The sequence below is a fragment of the Panicum virgatum genome, chromosome 7N (genome assembly GCF_016808335.1).
Source record: "Panicum virgatum strain AP13 chromosome 7N, P.virgatum_v5, whole genome shotgun sequence".
Taxonomy (NCBI): Eukaryota; Viridiplantae; Streptophyta; class Magnoliopsida; order Poales; family Poaceae; genus Panicum; species Panicum virgatum.
Window position 1 is genome coordinate 23,316,498 of NC_053151.1, and position 5,433 is coordinate 23,321,930.

The following is a 5,433-nucleotide window of genomic DNA, read 5'->3' on the forward strand; positions in this document are numbered from 1 at the left end:
TTTCTCCCTCATGTTTTACGATTCTGCCGGCCACTCCCCGCCATGAACGACGACGACCCCAATGCTCTGGTCCCCCCCACCCCCCGACAATGGAGCATGTCCCACCCGATCCACCTTTCCCTCTCGCTCCCCCCTCATCGTCTCGGATCGTTCATCACCACAACTCCCATCTCCACTGTTCCGCCTACACCTCATCACAGTGCTGATGCTCCTCCATCACGTGATCCCCAATCAGACAACATTGAACTCATCAGGTCACTTGAAGCCCTTCAGATGACGGCGACACGTGCCATTCCGAGCAGCAGCCGTGAACCGGACCCTTTCAACCTCTTGCAGATGGTGGCAGATCCTGTTGGTAATGCTGCGCCCATTAGTGAAGATGTAGCCAGATCAGACCTCACTAACCTCTGGAGAGGCAGAGTCAGGAACATAGATGAGGTAACCACCAACTTATTTCTTGCTGGCTTTGATACAGAAGGGGATATGATGTCAATCATCAGAGGTCAGCCTTGGACTTTGCGTAGTCATAATCTGCTTATTGAAATGTATGTGCCTGATAGAGATAGAGATGATTATGCTTTCCAATATCTGGACACTTCTGCAGACTATATGATATACCTAGAGAGCTCAGAACTGAAAATAGGATCAAAGGAATAATTCAGCACATCGGCCATGCTTCTGACTGGCATAGACTGAACCCCAGGAGCTTCAGCCATGATCCACTTTATGTTCCAGTTAGAATTAAGCTTGATGTCACCAAGCCTGCAAAAGACAAGATTTTTCATTCTGTTCCTAACATGGGTATCATGATCATTTGGCTGCACTATGAAAAGGTTAAAAGAATATGTACTTATTATGGTAGATTCTTCCACAGTGCTGAACATTGCCCAGGAAGAGTTAGAAGAATCATGATTGCTAGTGGGAACCAAGGTTTTAATCGTTATGGCAACTAGATGGCGCAGTGGAGCCGTATACCCATGCAACTGGTTGAGAACCAGATCACCTCATTCCAAGGGCTTTCTGTTCCACCCCTCAACACTCTCAGACAAGTGTTTGCAGGCATCAGAATGGGAGGGAGCTCGGTTCAAAATACCAGACCCATAAGAGCTCGGTTCAAAATTCCAAGTGTTTGCAGGCATTATTATTCCTGGAGGCAACCTCCCTCCTACCAACATTGCTGAAGCCACTCCACCTACTCAGGGAGCAGATAATCAAGACACTATGATGCTAGATCAGCAAGGAACCCAACCAATTAATAACATTCACAAAATTACGCCGGTTAGTAGTAATGCTGCTCACACAGTTGTCCAAGCTCCTCCTTCTGATACTCAGCAGCTGCAAGTTATTCAGAATGCAAACACACAGGGGCTGATTGTGAACTCCGAACCACTCATTCAGCCAGCTTCAGTCCAGCATGTCTCCACTCAGCATATGCTCCAATTCACTCATCTCAACATTCAGCAGACGCAGGTCCAAGTGTAGGTTTCCACTCAAGCAGATACAACGCTGATCCTGCTCCCCACCCCTCAGCAGCAAGCTATGCCAATCCAAGGGGGCACTCTTGACCAGAGGCAGTACCAGCCAAAGATTCAGACCACTGCACAGGCTAATCCAAGAGGGCAAATCCATCCTAATGTTGAAGACCAGATGCACCAGCGCCAGCTTCCAGATACACATCCGTCACTCCAGCACTCCCAGGAAGCCAAGGGCAAAGGGGTCATTAATGAGGGCCCCTCCAACATTCCCCTGCCTTTCCCTTCCCCAGTATTCATCAGACTCCTGCTTCTGGCTCACCCACCAGCTCTTCCCTTGCCGCGCCAAACTCCAATCAATTCTTCTCCCAGCTCAGAGCGCAAGCCATTCTTGCAAGTTTGGGACTCAACGTCACCTCCACAATTCCTACCACCAACGTTGACTCTCTCATGGAGATGCTTCAAATCCAGCAAGCTCTCCTCCTCCCTGGCCAGTCACCACTGCACACTTTTGCTTGCCCGCCAATGATGCCAACTCAGCCGTCTCCGCACCCGGCTTCCGTGACAGATCAAGATCCCCTACTGCTCGTGACCGAGCTCGCGCCCGGCATAGTCGCTGGGACATGGGGGTCCCTCAGGAGGTGGGGATCTAGGCGCCTCTCCTGGGAGAGTGACTGTCGGTGTTTACCACCAAGCATGCTCAGGGATACCCTTAGCAGTAGGATTTGTAGGTAAGGATCGACTGCTCTAGAACTCGATGGTACAAGGAACACAAAGATTTAGATAGGTTCGGGCCGCGAGTTTGCATAATACCCTACGTCTTGTGTGGTTTGTATTGCCTTAGGTGTTGATGATTGTCTGGAGGGGGTCCCTGCCCGCTCTTATATATCCGGGGGGAAAGGGTTACATGGAAAGTCCTAGCTGAGTACAGTTGGAATCCTACTACAACATAATCGGGTAGTTTCCTTTATACTGCAGCTAGTTCTATGCCTATTCGTATAGTTACAAAAAAGGTAAGGTACATCCATGACCTATCCCTTACTCTAGAACATTCTATGCCTATAAGCAGTCCCGCTGTCCCGGGTCTGACAAGCCCCCGAGCTCTTCGTAGCCGAGTCCTGCAGGCGTCGAGTACTTGGCTGGGCGTCTTCAAGTACTTCAAGTAGTTAGAACACCCTTCTGGTTGCTTTTGGTCCTTCCTTCAGATACGTCAAGTAGTCCTTCAAGTATTTTCGTTTGCTTCGAGGCTGTGAGGTGCTCAAGCCCCAAAATGTTGATCATCTATGGTGCGCGAAGTACTCGCGCTCCATATGGAGTAGCCCCCGAGCCTTAGGTTGAATCATAGAATCAGGCTGAGGGTCACTTCAGTCTTTTTACTTCTTTATTTTCCAAAAAAATTGAAAAATAAATCTCTGATGCCAACATCCCGCAGCCCCCGAGCCTTAAATCAAAATCCCTTTTGCTGCGAGTAGCCCCCGAGCGTAGATTTGGAATTAAGGATTTAAGATGTGGCATCAGATTTTATCCTTCTAATTATTTGCAGGATTCAACAGATTCAGAATCCGAAAAGATCTCTTTTTCGGGTAAAATCCCACAAAAATGATACAATTGGATCCGCCACACTGATTGCACCCGAAATAACTTCAGGAATAAAATCCGGGATGTACGACTCTTTATTCAGTGCTCACGTGGGACGTTACTGTTTGGAGAATCTGCATTATTATATCTTTGACTGCATCCGTGAATGATGCTATGAATGTGTCCGTGAAACGTGCACTATTGATTCACGGGTTCCCCTCAGTAAGCCCCCCTTGTGGCTATAAAAGGCAGGAGAGAGGCCCTTAGCAGAAGCACCGAAGTGTAGCAGCCATGGCTTTTTCTTGGTGTTCTTGCTCTCGCCCTCCTGAGATTTGTGTACTTCTTCCCAGCAAAAGATGCTAGAAGAGAACTTGCGAGTGACAAGAGAAGTCTCTGCTGCCTCCTCCTGCATCCCCAATGTTCTCATCGGATCCATGCTGGACATCATGTCCTTGTATCTTCCAATGAGGCAGATTTGGGGTCGCTAGGTTGAGTCTTGTTGTGTCACATCCTTGGGGTTGCCTGTTTCTGGGTGCCCAAGAACTGACATCTCTGGTAGGGAAGCTTAATCTTGCCACAACATATTCTGGGAGAAGGAGAAGTTTCTCCAGAAGATGCTACAAGAGGACTTGCGAGGTGATTACTGTAATCTACCTCCAAATTCTTGAAACTTTCCTCCCAGAGTACGAGTATCATTATTCCCTTAGTGGGAATAACAAGTTTGTACTTTGTCATGGCCTTGGACCGATCTAGTCTGCAGTAGGTGTCGACTAGAAGCTCCAAGAGATCCAGGCGATGGGCATGCAAGTCCGAGTCATTGTAAAATTTAATTAGAAAAAGTACTTGAATTATAATGTCGAGTAGTTGTACTGTGTCGAGTACTTATCCTTGTTTTGGAATGTAATCCCAGTTAAGGAAAAGAGTGTCGAGTAGTCGACTAGGGATGTGAGTGTTTTCTTTTCTAGAATGTAATCTCAGAAAAAGGAATGTCTCAGAAAATCCCATTTTATCCAAAATTTGCAACGGACTGTTGGTCTGTTGGGTGTTTTTACCATGTTGCCACCGCCATTATAAAATGAAATGGTAATTTAGGTTTTACCCCACCGGCCGCCACTTGTTTTTATTGTTTTAGATCTGTCTTCGCTCTCAAGCTCCCAGATCCAAAGCTCTTGTTTCCTTTTGTTCCCCACTTCTGCCCTAGGGTTTCCGCCGGTGTATGCGCGTGAAGCGATCCGTAGATTTCCGGATGGCCCCCAAGAAAGCGACCAAGGGGAAGGGTGTGGCTGCAGAGCCAACCCGTGATGAGGGTTGGAACACAAGTAAGTATTCTCAATCTGACTTAGATTCTTTGGTGTCGCAGGGTCTTTTAGTTCCCAGGTCTATTATCCAATGGCGTCCTGCCTTGGGGAAAGATCATCCGTATGAAAATACGGGGGAAATCATTGCTTTTACCTCATATTTGGAACGAGGATTGGGGTTTCCTTGCTCTTCTTTCTTTTCTGAACTCCTGCGCTATTACAGGATCCAATGGCATCATCTGACCCCAAATTCCTTTGTTCATATTTCCATCTTCGTGCATTTATGCGAAGCTTTTCTGGGCATCGAGCCCCATTTCGAACTCTTTTGCTTTCTTTTTCATTTGAAACCGCAGCCCGACAGATTCGTCTTAGATGTAGTAGGGGCGCGGGTCTCCAACTTAGTCAAAGAAAGGATAGAGTGTATATCCCTTATAACCTTAGTAATAAAGTAATCGAATGGAAACCCAAGTGGTTCTATGTCGAGAACCAGTCAAGAAGTTTTCCATCCATTACTCCCGGCCCTCCAATCCAATGGCCCGAGTGGAATAAAAAACCAGTCGACGAGAGTCAGATCTCTGAACTACTCGAGTGGATTGCCTTCTTGAGACAAAATTTATTAACTGGAGAGGCGGTCGTATTTGACTGGATGAAGAGAAGGATCCAGCCATTGCAGGATCGGGAATCGCTTGGATTCCAGTATCAGGGAACAACTAATCCGTCAAGATACTCGAAGGAAGAGATCTCGGATGATGTAGTTTTTAGTCGAGTACAACGACTTCTGAAGAATGTAAAGAAAATCCCAGTTGTTCCTAGTACATTTTCTGCTGCGAATCCGCCGAAGCAGGTACTTGATAAGAGTAGTCGATACGTAGAAATCGAGTACTTTACCATAGTGTAAATCTGATAGGATTTGCTTTCTGTAGGAGGACGTGGATTCGTTTAAGAGTAGTCCTTCGCTACCAGGCATTTGTTTGCCCTTTTGTTCTTCTAATTTCCTCGATCTGTTAATCAAATCTTAGTATGCTCATATGAGGTTTCATATAAATAGGACTGATGTCCAGACTTGGTTGTGCAGATGAGGCAGC